The 18,966-nt window shown below is 41.3% G+C and overlaps 1 protein-coding gene across 2 annotated transcripts in view; it reads right to left on the bottom strand.

Moving 5' to 3' along the window:
• Positions 1 to 16,871, bottom strand: part of LOC147300642 (protein NLRC3-like) — a 56,249-nt gene extending 39,378 nt beyond the window's left edge. Inside the window, exons 1-3 of one of the 2 annotated variants that reach the window (XM_086284986.1) lie at positions 16,853 to 16,871; positions 8,399 to 8,461; positions 390 to 453 (exon numbers count right to left, since the gene is read on the bottom strand). The gene's annotated coding sequence lies outside the window, so the exon portion shown is untranslated. Of the gene's footprint in view, positions 1 to 389; positions 454 to 8,398; positions 8,462 to 10,344; positions 10,866 to 16,852 lie in introns of those variants that run through there. The other variant, XM_086284984.1, reaches the window with a different exon arrangement.
• Positions 16,872 to 18,966: the final 2,095 nt, after the last annotated feature.

Below are 18,966 nucleotides of genomic sequence, written 5' to 3'. Positions count from 1 at the left end.
AATCTGACAATACAAACCTAAAATACTTTGTTCCCTGTCTGCGACTTTGTGCGTCTCTGCTGTTAGTGCTTAAAGGAAGTTTTAAACTTAAAATCCTTCCCCACATATGTGACTGTGGTCTCTGGGGCCATTATCCTGAAACACTGGGGCTCAGCCCTGAAAGCTTTGCTATCTTCACCTGATAACAGCAGCTGTTTAAAGTTATTGAGTTTGACAGGGAAGTGAATGTAAATGTGAGACACTGTGTGCTCACAGCTAAAGGCTGCAGTCAGCTGTGTCAGAGCGTCCAATGATCCTTTAATAAACACTCAGAGCTCCATGTTGATGAAGCTGTCATGTGTGAGCTTGTGAGGCTCCTTTAAACTGGCTCTGCTCTGTCAGATGCTCACCTCTTCTTCACTGTTTCATCAATCTGCTGCACTCTTCATCTCCTCTCTCTCTCTCTCTGCTGTCCTGTTTAAAAAAACAAACAAATCAGCGTTAGCCAATCAAACTCTGTGCAGATGCTGCAGCTACAGCTGATATGTCATTCAGCTGTTCATCAATCAGCTTCTGCTGCTGTTTATTCGGCTCTTACTCTGAACACGTGCAGATCTAGGAAGATTTTCTTGGGGTGTCAAAATCAAAGCGTTTGTTTTTTCAAACACACGTGGAGGTGTTTATATCACATATGGTTTAAATGATTCAAATGCAGTAAGTATACATGTTTCATATATCGTCTATAACTGAATTATGTTCTGTAGCCTACATAATGAAACACTTTAGTTGCATAAAACGTGAATTTTGATTTTATGTACTGTATATGTCACAGCATCGCAGCGTGGATGTGGAGAAGAGAGGACCCAAACGCAGGATTCACAGGTAGTGAAGGCTGGTGTTTATGACAGAATGACAGAGTCTGAGATGGATGACTGACTGGAAGACCAGCTGAACAGAAACGACACATGTGGGACTGACAAAGACACTGAACTGGAGGACACTCAGGACTTACACAGGCTAATGATAATGATCAGGGTTCATATGCCTTTTTCAGGGTCAAATTCAAGCACTTCTTAAGCACTTTCAAGGTCCCTTTTCAAACTTTTCCAGCACATCCCTCCCTCACCGCCAAAAAAAAATGCATGTTTCAATTCACATCACCTCAGTAAGACCATGTGAAAGTTAAGACAAATCATCCTAGGTGAACTTAAACACCTTTGTTCCCTTTTTGTTAAGAAATAGAAAAACACTCCACACAAAAATACTGCAAAAGGAAACTGTCGCCTTATATACAGAGTGTATAAACTCAAAATGCACATGTCACTTAAAAATTAAGATGTGAACAAATCAACTTGTTAGATATTCTTCTCCTGTTGAAAAACCCCCAAAAAGAAATAAATAAGTCTTCTCATCAGATATTGATGCTTCTTTCCTGTGTGACAGAAAATAGGAGACAGATGTTTGTTTGTTTTTTAAGTTAATTCCCAATAAATCTGTTTTACTGCTAACTACATTGCTGTCTGTATTATTGCTGAAGTCCTAAACGATCACCTTTAAAGTAGAGCTGGGCGATATGAGATTTTTTCATATCACGATATGTTTTTTTCATTTCAGGCGATAACGATATCTATCACGATATCAGCCAAATAACTATATTTGTAAGATTTAAATGTGCCGTTGCTCACAAGTAAAATGTGAAATAATCAGCAGCTTGTTTTTATTTAAATATTTATTTCCCATAATAAGTTCAACAGGGTAGATGTACTTAAGGAACATGAGACTTTTTCAGATAAATAAAGGCAAATATTGCAAACTACACAAAAGGCAGCCGCTAAAGCGTTTAAGTTTCAAAATAGAACAAATGAAACAGACTAAACTGTCAATTCCACTTAGAAACAAAATATTAATTCTAAAAATAAATCTTAGTTTGTTTTACAGAAGAACAGACAAAACTGACTAACTTTTGTCAATATCAAATAAACTGAGAACTAAAAGGAAATTCTCAATCTCTCCTTGTTGTATAGCTGAGCTTTTCAAACAGTTTTAACAGTTACTTTAGTCTGACAAAAGCCGAATGACGAATTAGCGCTTCCAGTCAGAGACTGAGGCTACGTCCACACGTACACGGGTATTTTTGAAAACGGAGAATTTCCGTTTTCGTTTTAAAAAATAATCCCGTCCACACATAAAGGCAGAAATGAAGGAAAACGCTGCTATGAACATGCCAAAGCAGCAGGTGGCGCTAGATTCCTAACCGTGCAGAAATGTTGGCCAATCAGAAGTCTAGAAGCCTCGGTGGGAAAAAGTAAACAAAGCTGGGGCATAGAAGCAGAACCGAGTCGTATGTGTGGAGGGACAGTAACTGTGTGTGTATGTAAGCATTTAAACACTGCAGAGAGTAGAATTAACAGTATTGTAGAAATTCATTTCACCGAAACAATAACGTGGCGCACAGTGTGACGCATGCACCAGTTTATTGTATTTCCAGACTTGCTTTCGGCACATTTACAGTGCACGCTACTCTGTTTTTGTCAGACTTGAAATAGCAGAAATACCTTCACACTACGGAACTTCTATGGCTCTTCCGTTCGACAATCTCTCCGGCATTGGAACCATCATCTGTTTTCTCTTTGGTCACGCTCGGTTGATTTTTCTAGCCGGCACACTCATTTCCTCCATTACGCGCTGGCTGCTTCCCAAACAAACACACGTGCGGCTACTTAGTTTGGATTGGCTGACCTTTTTTTTTTTTTTTTTTTTTAAGAGGACAAGAGCGGCGAGGTCTATCGCAATAGTTTAATTTTTCTATCGAGAAAAAGTTATATCGCGATACATATCGTTATCGTTCTATCGCCCAGCTCTACCTAGAAACCAGGTCAATGTGTCTGTAGGTTCAGTCATCCAGGTCATGTGATCTAAGGAGCTTGGAGAGAAAAGAGACGTCTTTAAGTTTCTGGAAGACGTTTCATCAGAGAAGCTTCTTCAGCTCTAAAACCAAACGGTGGAGAGTCCCAGATATTTAAACCTGAGAGGGAAAGAAAGCATGTCGCTGACCCACCACTGATGTTATTTCAAGGAGGAAACTGAGAGCCTTTGCACCAGGAGCACAAACATCAGCTCCAGCAATGATCCACTGATGTGTTTTTATTCCATGTATGAATGTTGTTATTGACAGAGATGACGTTTGTGTGTCAGTGATGCAGTGACTGTTGTTGTTACCTGTACAGGCTGGTTAGACTCTATGAAACAGATCATACAGATCTCTGCATGTTAGAAGAGACTATTAAAGGTCATGAATGAGACAAAGGCAGGGAGGCGTCCTTTACAGCTAAACAGCAGAGTGAGAGAACAGCCAGCACCTCTACATTTATCACATTATACAGCACATGTATGATACTGACAGGGATGAGAAGAATTTAGTGATTCTGATCCCATCATTGATATTACTTATTGATTCTCAGTAGCTCTGCTCTGACAGTCACCACCATCACTGAGCAGCATATCAAAGACATTTGTGCACATTAACTGCATGTTGTGGCTCAAATGTTTGTGCATGTTGGAGGCATTTCCTCTTTGTTGTGATCAGTGTTGGTCATTACTCAAAACAGTCATTATTACACATATTACACAGAACACTTTAATTAAAAGTAATGGAGTACGTTACTTCATTACTCCTCATAACATTACTTTGATGTTAAAATGAACAAATGAGCATGTAACAACATAAAGCTGAGGTACAGCCCCACACACCAACACAGATCCTGATGAGGTCACGTGATGTTTCTCTGAGTGTTTATGAACACAAATCAAAGATGAAACAGCACAAAGACACTTCAAAGTGATTCTACTGTAGAAACATGAACAGGTAGAAACCTGCAGCCTGACTGCTCATCACTTTGTTACCTGTTCAAGTTCAGCAGCAGCAGCTCACTTTATCACGGTGCTGGTCTGGGGTCAGTGTTTACTCAGCTTTAACTAGTGATGTGACGTTCTGTATCGAGGCTTCGAAGCGTGTGTCGAGTAATGGAGGGGGCGTTTCCGCGAAGCGCGTATCCAGGCTTGCTTCATTTATGGGAGGAGCTGAAAATGATGACGTCCGAAGCCTCGCTGCCCGGCTGTACCACGTGACTGGTTCAGGAAGCGGTTCGAACTTTGCCGCGAGCTATGACAGCGATATAAACCCCTCAGACAAAATGTGGGCGTTTGATGGAGAGTTGCGGTTAGTGAGAGTTAGAGACAGTTTAGAAAAAAAAAAATCGCCTACGACCTGCCACAGTGGAGAAACTGTTTCTTTTTAACAAAAACCAATGATGTGTCCCCTAAACACTAATCACTGTCCTTGCCTCAATGTTACAAAAGCACAACCACTGTCCACACCTCACCTCACAGTATATGATCATTTCCATTTTAGGCATTTCCAAATAATCATGTTCCATACTGCCAGTATAAATATACACAGTACACTGCATCACTACAATATACATGTTTTACACACTCCTTTTGTTGTTGACATTTACAGGCTGTGTGCAAAAAGGCCACACTCTTCAAATTCATGCCAACTAATATTTTTACGTCCAGTAGGTGTCCTACTAGAGCAAATGAAGCTTCAAGAAGCTTCGCGTTGGGGTGAACCAATTGGATGAAAAGCTTCAGTGCTTCATGAGGCTTCATCTGCCCATCACTAGCTTTAACCTCACTCTGGGTTCTTGGCTAGCCTAGCTTTAGCTTAGTGTTAGCATGCTGTGTGCTAGCTTAGCGTCAGAGCTCTGCAGGTGTCTCGTGTGTAAATATTAATCACAGTGACAGTAAAGGAGGTAAAGGGCTGTGACGTCATCACGTACGCTGCGTCCTCTGTGGGCTCTGAGTGAACTCAAAGTACAAACTACAAGTACACAAACACGAACGTAGCTCAGAGTGGCGGACACACTCGGCCTCGTTGGTCCAGCTGTGAGTCCGTTACCGTGAACTATGGAGCGGCAGATTTGTGCTGAACTAAGCTGCACACAGCTGATGTTAGCCAGGAAACATTACACACTGACTTTAATGGAGAGACCGGAAATACAAACACACACAGTTTGTTGTGTGAAGAAATCAAACACGAGCTGAACAAACAGTAAAGTTCCTAAAGACAAACTGTTAAAGGAGGAAACAAAGCAAACTTACAGTTTCTTCACACACCAACAACAAGCTCCACTCCACACCTGGACACTAAACACGGACACACAGGTGAGCTGCTTCCTGGAAGGAGGCGGGGCTCCACCTGAAACTCAGCACAGGTGGGAGGGGCTCAGCTCTGTGTGTGCTGATGTGTTAACTTTAAAAATATGCCGTCTGACTGCTCAGACTGAGTCAGAGTAAAGTTCACATGCTGACGTGTGGAGACATGAAACCTTGTTGTAGCTGCAGGTGTGAACACACTGATCCCAGATCAGCTCTGCTGTATTTGTAACATGAACATTTCTGCTGCAAAGCTTCAAATGTTCAGCATGTTTCTCTGTTTCCAGTCTATAGATCCAGTCACACTTTCTACCTTCACCTGTGCAGTAAAGACTGAGAGCAGAGCTGAAAGCAAGCGTCCAATCAGTGAGCAGCATCAACACCTGAGCTTCATTCAGACTCTGTTATTGAAGATGTTGTTGGTACAAAGTTCATCTGCTGCTCACATGAATCCATGAAAGATTTATTTCACTGAATGTTTCTTCAAAGCTCATTTCAACCTGTTGAAGTCATGAATGAAAGTGCAGACTGAGAGTGGATCACATGATGTTTGAGGTGTGTCATGTGACATGTTCAGTATTGTCACACATGTCTAGATTGTCCCTGATATCATAACTGCTCAAACACTGATGATTATATTTGAAGAATTATTCCTGATGGCAGCAAAGTTTGAATGGAGCTCTCTGTCTGTGCTGATTTGTCGCCCTCTGGAGGTCAAAGCACAAACTGCATGATGTCACTGTAACCACCACAGAGACAGGAAGTGTTTTTATGACTGAAACACTGAAATGATGCTAACGGCTGTCGTTAGGCTCACTGACAGCAGTGCTGATGTGTTCATGTCAAACACTGGCTCAGGTCAGACTCCTTCATCCTTCTCCAGCGTGAGGCCGCCCTCAGACCCACAGGAGCTCTGACCTTTGACCTCCTGACCCTAACCATTTTAGTCTTGTTGCATCTGCAAATCCATCCAAACTGTAGCCGAGCAAAAGAAGCTGGAAGTTGTTCTATGAATGATGTTCATCCCAGAGTTTCTGTTAAACGCTGCTGCTGTGCTACATTTGTCATTTCCTGCTTTCACTACCATCCATGTCAAAGTGCTGAACTCATCTGATCACTTTAATGCAGTAAAGCAGGAGCTGTAAGTCTGACATTTATTTACTGTCATTACAAACACACACAGCTGGATTAGCATTCAGACAAAGGGCTGAAAAAAAATCAGCATTTGATTATTATTATTATATGTCCTGTTTATGTGGATGCACTTTTCTATCTGTCAGTGCTGAAAGCAGACGTCACTGATCACATGACTCTGAGGGATGTTTCCAGCACTTTGCTGAATCTGAGCCATGAAGATTTAAGGCTCAGCTCTGAAGGCAAAGCAGGTCTGAGCCTGTGTTAGCAAGCTGTACCTAATAAAGTGGCAGCAAGGACTCAGTCAGTAATGATCAGAGCCAGCAGGGGGCAGCACAGAGAGGTGAGGAGCTGTCAGAGAAGCAGGCTCACATCAGACTGGCCATATTCCATCATCTATACCTGAAATAATCATCAAACACACGCAGAGCAGAAACATGTGGAAACATCTGGAGCTCAGTCTCAGTTTGATCCCTCAGAGGTTTACCTCAGTCCTGCTCCTCTACTTCCTGTTTACAGCGCACATCATGCTGTGTACTGAGGGTCATGTGGTCAAATTGCTCGCTCTCTGTTACTCTGACAGAGAGCGAGCACAGTTATCCTAATGTGTGACATCACTTCTAACCACAGAGCATTCAGCTTTCACAGCAGCCAACATCCTGTCACACTGAGCATGTGCAAACACAGCAGCCAACATCCTGTCAAACTGAGCATGTGCAAGCACAGCAGCCAACATCCTGTCACACTGAGCATGTGCAAACACAGCAGCCAACATCCTGTCAAACTGAGCATGTGCAAGCACAGCAGCCAACATCCTGTCAAACTGAGCATGTGCAAACACAGCAGCCAACATCCTTTAATGATAGAACAAAATTCAGACATCAAAGTTTCTCACATTACAGAATCAGATGAACAGACATGAAGGGATATTTGTGGTTTTATGCACAGAGTCAGAATCAGACTCAGAGGTGTTCCTCGTGATGTTTGGTGATGGAAACAGTCTCATCGACGTTTCCATCACCAAACTAGAGAAACTAGTAGCTGCACGCAGCAGAGTTTAGCACAGCTGATCTCTGTGACACATCAACAGGAACAACATGTTGTTAAACAGGACTGTATAAAGACTCAGAGTCTGACTCACACCTGAACAATGAGGCTGTGCAGCATCGTCCTGTCACACCTGCTAAACCACTCGTATCAGTTTGAGCCCGAACAGTAACACGGTCACATGACCGACGAGGCCAACGCGCCCAGACGAACGTCTTCCTCGTGGAACTAACTTGTTCCTGTTATCAGATTTGTGAGCAGCAGCTGAAACTGCCACATGAATAAATGTTCTTCAAACTGTTTGATTCCAGCCAATCAATAATCTATAATCATGAGGATTCAAACACAAGAGCGGAACGTGTGGTTACATTGTAACCTTGGTTCTCTGAGTGAGAGACTCTCTCCCCTCTGTCACATATGGAACAGAGGGGAGAGAGAGTGTCGGTGTGATGGAGAACATCAGGTCCAAACATCACAGAAACAAACAAACTGTTAAAGGAGGAAACAAAGCAAACTTACAGTTTCTTCACACAGAGACACCAACAACAAGCTCCACTGTCCCACTCTGATCCTGTCTCCTCCTCTTTTATTCTTGCTCTGAGCTCTTTTTGGGTGTGTGTTTCTGTCTCCACCCACAGGAATGCATTGATACACTGTTGATAACGACTCGAGAGCAGACGTGTGACAGAAAACAGAAAAATAACCTAAACAGCTAAATAACGTAAAATAAACAGAATATTTATTAATATGTTTAATTTCTCTTTAAAAACTTTTCTGCTCCTCAAATCCTTTGTTTAAGTTCAATCTAAGGAAAGAAAAGCGTCTTCTTTAAGTTTCTCAAAGAAGTCCACGATCTGTAGGCTCATGGAGACACTGTGTGCTCACAGCTAAAGGCTGCAGTCAGCTGTGTCAGAGCGTCCAATGATCCTTTAATAAACACTCAGAGCTCCATGTTGATGAAGCTGTCATGTGTGAGCTTGTGAGGCTCCTTTAAACTGGCTCTGCTCTGTCAGATGCTCACCTCTTCTTCACTGTCTCATCAATCTGCTGCACTCTTCATCTCCTCCTCTCTCTCTCTGCTGTCCTGTTTAAAAAAACAAACAAATCAGCGTTAGCCAATCAAACTCTGTGCAGATGCTGCAGCTACAGCTGATATGTCATTCAGCTGTTCATCAATCAGCTTCTGCTGCTGTTTATTCTGCTCTTACTCTGAACACGTGCAGATCTAGGAAGATTTTCTTGGGGTGTCAAAATCAAAGCGTTTGTTTTTTCAAACACACGTGCAGGTGTTACACATGGTTTTCATAAAGTAGCAGCCAGTTGAGGAGGATGACTCTGAGGATGATGAGGTAACTTTTACAAACATGAGAAACCTCATAGATGGGAGCCAGGAATCATAAAACTAAAATCAGTTGGCGTTATCATCACACCTAACGCGTTATTTACGAACACGTTAGTCCCAACACTGATTGTTACAGGATACAGCAGCAGGGAAAAGTTCTGGACTGTCACGATTGGTCAGAATTAGCCCAACAAAATATAACCAATTTTACCTTTTTCTAAAGACAGAAAACACATCTAGTCCTTTTTTCTTTTACATATATTTTTTTAATTAATCAACAATAAAGCTCAACGCTACACCAGCTTCTAGCTTTGATTGACACAAAACTTAAAAATCAGCCTAATTCTGAGGAGTCACTGCATGACACTCACAGTCTTTGTCATTGTTGATTCTTAGCTCACAAACAGTTCTTATAAGGACTAACTAGTGCTGACAGTTTAGCTCTTCATAAAGTTACAGGAGGATAAAATAAACATGAGATCGTTGAAATAATCCTGTCTGATCACACGTGTGGACAATAAACGCTGTAACAGAAAATGAACAGTAATGTAACGACACTCATCTCTCACGTCTGCACTAAACTAAAACGTCACTACTTCCACATCTAGTTGGTTTTAATGGAGGCGGAGTCTCCCTGCCCAGTGCGCACTCAGGATAATTAACTTGTCACAACACAGGAAGTGAGCGCATGTAAATCAGAAAATCAGGTCTAGAAACGCACTGAGGGAAATGAAGTGAAAGATCTTCGTTTTAACTGACAGGTTTCACACTCAGAGACCTGCAACAACATGAAAACACATCACTGTAACACTCAAAACTCAATCATATGAAATCATAACTGAAGGACTGTGATGATGTTGTGTTATGGAGCGTCTGCTGAGTCCAACCTCTAAGAATTACGAGTCTGGACTTTAATGATTAATGATTCAAAACTCAGACATCAAAGTTTCTCACGTTACAGAATCAGATGAACAGACATGAAGGGATATTTGTGGTTTTATGCACAGAGTCAGAATCAGACTCAGAGGTGTTCCTCATGATGTTTGGTGATGGAAACAGTCTCATCGACGTTTCCATCACCAAACTAGAGAAACTAGTAGCTGCACGCAGCAGAGTTTAGCACAGCTGATCTCTGTGACACATCAACAGGAACAACATGTTGTTAAACAGGACTGTATAAAGACTCAGAGTCTGACTCACACCTGAACAATGAGGCTGTGCAGCATCGTCCTGTCACACCTGCTAAACCACTCGTATCAGTTTGAGCCCGAACAGTAACACGGTCACATGACCGACGAGGCCAACGCGCCCAGACGAACGTCTTCCTCGTGGAACTAACTTGTTCCTGTTATCAGATTTGTGAGCAGCAGCTGAAACTGCCACATGAATAAATGTTCTTCAAACTGTTTGATTCCAGCCAATCAATAATCTATAATCATGAGGATTCAAACACAAGAGCGGAACGTGTGGTTACATTGTAACCTTGGTTCTCTGAGTGAGAGACTCTCTCCCCTCTGTTACATATGGAACAGAGGGGAGAGAGAGTGTCGGTGTGATGGAGAACATCAGGTCCAAACATCACAGAAACAAACAAACTGTTAAAGGAGGAAACAAAGCAAACTTACAGTTTCTTCACACAGAGACACCAACAACAAGCTCCACTGTCCCACTCTGATCCTGTCTCCTCCTCTTTTATTCTTGCTCTGAGCTCTTTTTGGGTGTGTGTTTCTGTCTCCACCCACAGGAATGCATTGATACACTGTTGATAACGACTCGAGAGCAGACGTGTGACAGAAAACAGAAAAATAACCTAAACAGCTAAATAACGTAAAATAAACAGAATATTTATTAATATGTTTAATTTCTCTTTAAAAACTTTTCTGCTCCTCAAATCCTTTGTTTAAGTTCAATCTAAGGAAAGAAAAGCGTCTTCTTTAAGTTTCTCAAAGAAGTCCACGATCTGTAGGCTCATGGAAATTCATTTTGTTGTTTTTTTGAGCAGAAACACCAGAGTGTAGAGCAGGAAAACGATCCCAGCAGGACGTCTCTGTTGGGGAAATATCCCAGTTATTCCCCTGAGCCTGGTTAGTGAACTGAGTCAGAGCTGTTCATCGATCCTACAGGTGCTAACATACAAACACGATCAGCAGCTTCTCTCATATGGAGAACACACTTCAACATCTGCAGCAAATCCTGTGTTTTATGTTGATGTGACCAACATCTTGTGTTGAGCCTTTGAAGATGAGGAGCCAAACACAGACAGTGGATCCAGAAGGACTGTTTATTCAGGGCTTTAATACGACTGAACTGATGCTTCACATCCTGTTTAGAGACGATCGACCAACACAGGCTCAGTCCTCACTCATCACACGGACTTCAGTCACACTGGGATCAACAGAGGAGACTGTTCACCATCACAGTTCAGCAACAATAATCAGAGCTTTTCTCTCTTGGTGAGGATCACATGTTCTGACACACAAAATATCTTCTGCTTTAACTCGTCTCTCTTTTTTAGTTTGGTTGTCGTGTTTTTTACTCTTTGTTCCTGTCAGTGTCAAATATGAGAGCAAACTGTTTTATGCAGGAGCCAAACCAACACCAAGCTGACGATATACGATAGAAATGATATAAATTTGGCCAACGATAGAGATTGTGACTATACCGCATGTTGATGATGTCATCAAGCTGCGCCTGTTTTGGTCGAAAGCATCGCAGCAGCTACAACAATTATCATCTGCAATTATGGCGGGCGACAGTCATAACAAAGAGATGAAGCACTATTGAAATATGGCGAAAGCCAAAAAGTTAGCATTCATCCTCCAGCTTCACTGTGCTAATGTTATGCTAACATAGCTGTGTCGCTAGCAGTCATGTAGCACAACATTATATACCAGGTAGTCCAACTTCAGTAACCCTGCAAACGCCACTGCTGTTTAGTCTTCATTTATGTTGGAAGTGATAGCAGAGCTGTACGTTTGAATTAGTTTCAAAAATCTCTCAGTCAGAATATGCTATGAAATGTTTAGGTGGAAACTAGCGAGCTAACTTCCTGTTAACTTCTAACTCCGTTAAATTGAATAAATTCTGTTTTCATGGATGCCTGGATGTAGGGCTGCTCGATTATGGCAAAAATGATAATCACGGTTATTTTCACTGAAATTGAGATCTCGATTATTTGACAATATTTATTTAACAATAACAATGTGTTGAATAATGACTTTAAAGGTTGTCAAAAAATAATATTAAATAGTGTGCAAATACTGATAACAGTGCAAATGTTTGCAATATAAAAAAATAAATGAAAAATGTCAACATCTATGTTTAGTGAACTTTGCAGTGTTGCTCTGTGGTGCAGCTACGACACCGTAGCAAAGTTTACACACAGTCTACTTGATCCACGTCTGACTGAACCCATGTTTTCAAACCACTGAAGTTTTTTTACCTCTTTTCAACCAACAGCAGTCACTCTCCTCTCCAAATAACTTCTGTTTAGCTTTCCAAGCTTCCCTCGGGTCCTCTTAATCAGCGGCCCCCAACCCCCGGGCCTCGGACCGGTCCCGGTCGGTGAGTCGTTTGGTACCGGGCCGCGAGAGTTGAGGCTCAGGTGTGAAATGTATAGTTTTCAGGGTTTTTATCGGTTTTCCATGTTATTTTGTCATCGTTTTTATCGTTTACTTGGTTTTCCTGGGTCTTTTCACGTGTGTTATGAATAAATTCTTTTTTTCGGTACCGGCACTAGTTTTATTTTGTTGTATTTATCCGCGACACCTTAAAGGCCGGCCCGTGAAAATATTGTCCGGCATAAACTGGTCCGTGGAGCAAAAAAGGTCGGAGGCCGCTGCTCTTAATTGTTGTGACACGTGTTCGAAATGCAGAGAGGTGCGCTCGATTTGCCACACGGAGCAGCGCGAGAGTAAAGCACGAGGGAGGGGCTAATAATCGGCTCAGTCATTTTTAATGATCGTTGAAAGCCCAGATCGTAATCGAGATTAAAATTCGATTAATTGAGCAGCCCTACCTGGATGTTAAACTTAATTGTTACACCTGGTAAAGCAGCAACGCTGATGATTTAATTAAAGATGAAAGAATTTAGACCATTTTTAACTCTTTGTGTTCGTTTGACTTTGGTACCTGAAGCTGTCGGAGTTTTGGACCCAGATTACTCCGTGAAGCTCCTCCCTACAGCAGCCGTAATGCTCTGATGATCCATCAAGCAGTGCTGCTTACCAAAGTTGTACTAAAACATTTTTAACAGATTTCTGCAGCCAAAATCGGTTCGAGGTCAGTAAGCACAACCAGAATTCATACATAAGGCACACTCTCGATTTTTGAGGAAATTAAAGGATTTTAAGTGTGGAAAATATGTTATACAGAAGAATATATCGTGATATGGATTTGAGGCCATATCGCCCAGCCCTAAACAACAGGTTATTAAACACATCAGTTTGATCTACAGATCAGATCATACATCAGGTTTACTTCATGTAAAATAAACGTCTCACTCTATGAGCTCCATCAGTCTGTGTACCTCCTCATTGTCATTTCTGAGCAGAGTTTACCTGCACACTTCCTCATGTCTGACAGTGTCACAGTGTGTGTGTGTGCCAACATTAACCAGCTTATCATCAGCTGCTTGTGCTTCATGAATAACTCAGACTGACAGAGTGATGAACAGAGCACAGAGGGAGGCTCTGCTCTGGTCCATCAAGCAGGATTCACATAGTAACATGTTTTTCCTTTGAACACTTCATTGTGTTTAACTTGAAACAGATTAAAAAGTGTTCGATTGTGCACTTCACACAGTCCTGAGTCACAGAGGCTTAAATGTGTTTGATTCTGAGAGGCTTTACTCCTGCATCAACATCAAGTATATGTAGGATTTAAACCGCAGTGAAAACATCCTTAAATATTGATGGTGTGTGAGAGAGTCTGTGTTTACTTCTGATTATCTCTGTTTGCAGTGACCCTGAACTGAGCTGGAGCAGCTTCATGTTGTTTTGACGTCACTCAGTAAAACCTGAATGTCGGCTTCTGAAGAACAAACTGGTTTCATCTGTTTCCAGTTAAAGGGACGATCATTGTTCCACCAGTGATGTTGGATCCAAAGTTTCATTCAGATCGTTTTAAACTGTTTATCAAAGACAAATGTTTGAGTGCAGAGTTACTGACTGATAACCAGAGTGGATTCAGCCAATCATCAAATCATCTCATTGGTTTTATTTTATGTAAATACAAACGTCTCACTTCCTGATCTGCTCATAAAGTTCCTAAAGACAAACTGTTAAAGGAGGAAACAGAGCAAACTTACAGCTTCTTCACACACCAACAACAAGCTGCACAGCTGCACACTAAACACAGACACACAGGTGATTCCTGGAAGGAGGCGGGGCTTCACCTGAAGCAGGACAGGTGGAGACTTGATAGGAATTTTCCCCGTACAGGGAGGAGGCTGATCTTCAGATGAGTTCCTGTTAAATCTGACGAAACAAAGTTAAAAGTGGACTCAGTCTTGTCTGATTTCACTCTGTTTTTCACTGAGCAGGTTTAAGTTTTATTAATGAAAATCAGCAGAGCTTGGTACTGATGGAAGACCCTCCTCTAATCGCTGTCATTCAGAGTGATCCAACCTGTTTGTGAATGCAGCTCACAGACTCTCCGCATTTCCACACGACTTAACAGACTGATGGTGTTTTTCCTTCAAACAAACTTTACTGAGAACACTCAGTGACACTCATGGACGCTCCAACAGAGTGAAGATGGTGATCAGGATGAAGAAGACTTTAGAGAGTTCTCAGAGCTGCTGAGCTTCTCACAGTGGAGACTCAAAGTCAGGACTTTAACCTTTTTAAGCATCTGTATTAAAGCAGATATAATATTAAACAGTGCTGTCATATACAGGCTCACCTCCAGGAATAAACATGCAGACACATAAACTTGTGTTCATGCTGACATTAAATAGGAACATACAAAATGATTTTATCAACTCTTACAGTTCAGATCAGGCAGAGTGGAGCTGTTTATAAAGACCAGTCAAACCTAAGATAAGATCATGAGAGGTGGAAACAAAATCCCCAAATGACTCGTTTGTATTTTAATGTCACAATAACTCGTGTGTTGCTCACCTAAAGTATAGAAAATGAAAAAATCAATTGAGTTTAATGTCATCAAATTAATGTTGCAGTTCATTTTCACTGCAGTGAGATAAAAAGGTTTAGTATCTACGTGTTAGCTGGTGTTTGTTTGCTTACAGCTGTTCAGTTTTTAATGTTTGTCAAGATCTACAAAGATTTTAGTTTTCTATTATAATCATGTAAAATACTATTCTCACCGAGAAAAAGCAACGATTGAATGTCACAGCTCAAAGTCTGACTTTTCCTACTAAAATAAAACGTGTGAGTGATACGTGTCAGGCACGCTGTCCACAGGGTTCATACACCTTTTTCAGGGTGAAATTCAAGTACTTTTTAAGCACTTTCAAGGTCCTTTTTCAAGCTTTTTTGTTCATCTCCCTTAAATAAACAGGCAGCCTGTAAGTATGAAATATTCATATACAAACACACATAAATGTGTGTACTGTCGCAGTGGCTGATTGTGCCCCACAGGCCTCAGTGTGAGCTTGAAGACATTTATAATCTTTAAGTAGTTTGATGTGTCGGTGCTGATGATAAACAGTTTGAATGAAACTTTGGTAGCACAGAAACAAGAGGCTATTCTTTGTGACCATATGGATCGGTCACATTACCGTTATTTCACCCAAAGGCACCAAGTTAATACTCAAAGAAGCTGCAGCTGTACACACGAATATAAACAGTACTTGGTGACAACTTTGCTTTTAGCCTCTAACCCTCTGGGGTCCAGGCTGTAATTGGCCGTTTCTGACTACTTTTGATTTGTTCTCTAGATTTCACCTTTAAAACTGTTATTTTCTCATTTTGACAAACTGTAAATATGTAAATATTGTGCTTAAAACATGAGTAGAAAGTGATATTTTTGACTGTAAAAACCAGAAGCATGTTTAACAAATCATTTTCGTAACTTGAAATGCAAATAGAAATTGTGCATTTTTAAAAAATATGCACAAGTTTTGCAAACAACAAAGTTATTTGGTACTGTTGAGCTAAAAATGCAGCCGAGGCTCAGACGTTTTTCATATAACCATTTCAAACTATGTACAGAACAATCAGCTGTTCTGCATCAAAGAAGAAGACACACGAATGATTTATGCAACTCCAAAAAATAGTTTGTGTCACTGTGACACAGAGGAGAGCAGCACAGGGATAAACCTGCAGGTCTGACAGCAGCTGTGTCAGCGTTTACACTGCAACCTGCCTTTGGTGGCTTTAAGGCAGCAACTGTGGCGTTCACTAGTAGAACTGACACACAAAACAACAACTACACACTAACTACACAAGACAACACACTAACCTGAGACTCCAAACACGGTAAACGTCACAAACCTCTCACCTATCAAATCTCTCTCTCTCTCTCTCTCTTCCCAAACAACCACATGCCACATGTTGCCATATCATTTTTTGATTGGTCCATTTTTCCACCAATAGGGAAGGAGTGTTTTTTCTTTTTTCACTCACAATCAAAGCGTGTTTGCTAGCGCTCTCCTTAGAAAACGCCGTTTTTACCGTTTCTTCCCGGAGGAAACGCCAGTTTTATTCAGAAAAAACATCAGTTTTACGAGGCCTATCAACACGATTTAAAAGCTGGTACTTAGTTTGAAGTCCGCACGTTCGACCCAAGTTGAAATGGAGACTCTGGGTCCGTCGACCCCAGAGGGTTAATCAGAAAGCCTAAGTTAGCTAGTTATGGTAAATGGTCTGTATTTGTATAGCGCTTTACACTCTACACAATCATCCACCTATTCACACACACATTCACACACTGATAGTTATGTATCGGGCTAATGTTTAAAGTTTTCACTTGAGTAAATTAACTCATATCACTGCTAAGTGATGTTAGCTATGTTCACAGCATATTCCATAACAGCGCTGCCATACTGCATCACACTCAGTGCATTTCGATCATTGCTCCAGCGAGTTTGATAGCAACATAATAATCATAATTTTTTAAAAATAGCGTGTGTAACATACACATACTGGAAAATTATTTACTAGCACTCACCTATCATGACTGGAGAGCGCAAACTCCGCCATTTGTTCCATCAAACACTCATTAAAACAGCGACCTACAGGTATGTTAGCGCACTCATCCCCGACTGTCCGACGGAGGGGCGGGGTCACACGGTGAAACAGACGCAAGGCAGCCAGGCGGGGAAATTTTGCTTTTACATTTTGCGACTCATTTTATTTTTATATCTGACAAGAAAAGTATTCAACCAGATAGTTATTTGTGGTGAATGAAATACAGTTACACTTTTAAGCACCACATCTGAAATTCAAGCACTTTTCAAACCTTGAAAAGACAACATTCAAGGATTTTCACGGATTTCAAGCACCCGTATGAACCCTGTGTCCGTCTCAGCTGAGTACATCAGTTTTGTTAAGTGCTATAAATAAATAAATAGATCAAATAAAGTAGCAACATCCTGAGATCTCGGTGTTAGAAAAACTGAATCCTTTTAGAGGTGAATCGTTGCATCTACAGCCTCCAAGGAAACCGGTGACTTCACTTCACTTGTAATTAAGCACATATTTCAATCAACTGATGGTTCCTGTATCACATCTGTACAAAATGCAATAAAAGTCTAATTTTGCTGTGGTCTTTGTCTCCACATATCTTACATCTGTGCAGTTCTTATTGGCCATAACAAAATACATTTGAGTGCAAAGGAACCATGGAAAGTGTCTCACATGGTGTGTTAGCTGAAACTAACAACACAAGTTAGCCCAGGGAGCACATGTGGATACGCTAGCATCCATTCACAGGCTAACACAGCTAAGAAATCATTAGCAGCTTCTACAATCACATTTCCAACAAAACGTCGTATCCTGACTGGTTTTAGAAGTCAGACACCGGACTGTGAACCACAATTCAATTTGCAAATAAACGAGATTCACCAGGATCTTCTTCACAGAATAAACTCTGTGGTTCAACACGTTACTGGACAGAAACTTTGACAACAGCTTTGTGCATCTACAAAACAAAATCAGTGCCTCGTTTCATGGAGCTAAAGAAACACAGGCTCTATATACAGAGAAACTCACCCTGCTCCATGCAGACAGATGCAGTGAAACCATGAGCAGCACTACGGTGCATTCATGGTACATGGGGAAACTCACTGCTCTACAAAAAGTAACATTTAAAATAAAATAACCAGAGATTACACTCTCCCTCTCTAAACAGCATGAGTCCCTTCATGCATCGTTGACCAACGTGGACGTGGTGGAGTAACAGTTGTGGAGAATGCAACAGCTGAGGTTTGAGAAAAGGAGCTAATAGCCAAGGTCAGCGGCTCTCCTACTTCCTCATAAGGAAACTTCTCAGCTGTAGCTGAGCAGGATGTCATTGCATTTGAATCCACCTCGCTCTCTTTAACCCGAGTTCCTTCTGATTGGTTTCCTGGTCCTACAAAGAGAGTCTGCTGCCTGAGGGCCCCACCTCCTCCTCCACCTACTGCTGTGGACATTTACAAAACGTCAATCCAAGAAAAATTGTCTGGTTTGTAATAGATAGTCATTTTTTATTAGAGTCTACAGCAGGAACCAACCTGAACCTTGTTATGAGCTGAATCAGTGCTGGACTGTAGAAATGCTGTTTCAGTGGCTGCTGCAGGAACTAACATGGAAACGTGTTCAGCAGCTTTCCAGCTCTAATATAGGAAACACAAGATCAGAGTTTGGACACACTGGAACCAAACAGTTTTGTCTCGGACTTTTATTTCAGCATCATCGTTTGGGTTGAATTAAAACCTTTCAGCAACACTAACCAGACTTTACGAGGTAAACGTGTATCTCCAAGAATGTCTTGCTAAGAGTCGCGTGTTCTGGGAAACAACACACAAATCAGTGGCGTCAATAAGGTTGTGTTTCATGTAATACTCTAGACTTTACTGTGAGACCATCACTAACATGCAGACGTCACAAAGTTGTTCACGGATCACATTAATCCAGAGTCACAGACATGCAGAGACACTTCCAGGTATAACATATATAATCCACACAGTCAGTCACAGCTGAGCTCTTTACTGAAGTCAGCATCAGCTCTCTGCTCGCTCTCACATCATATTCATGACAATCAGACGTGTTTCAATGATGCTGCTGTTTTCAGCCAAGCAC

The sequence above is a fragment of the Aulonocara sp. 'chitande type north' Nkhata Bay genome, unplaced genomic scaffold (genome assembly GCF_057382095.1).
Source record: "Aulonocara sp. 'chitande type north' Nkhata Bay isolate Kocher_YH1m ecotype deep benthic unplaced genomic scaffold, A_spYH_male_GT1.1 unmapped_scaffold_20, whole genome shotgun sequence".
Lineage (NCBI taxonomy): Eukaryota > Metazoa > Chordata > Actinopteri > Cichliformes > Cichlidae > Aulonocara > Aulonocara sp. 'chitande type north' Nkhata Bay.
Note: the sequence above shows the minus strand (reverse complement) of the source record. Positions and strands in the feature narration are given on the sequence as shown.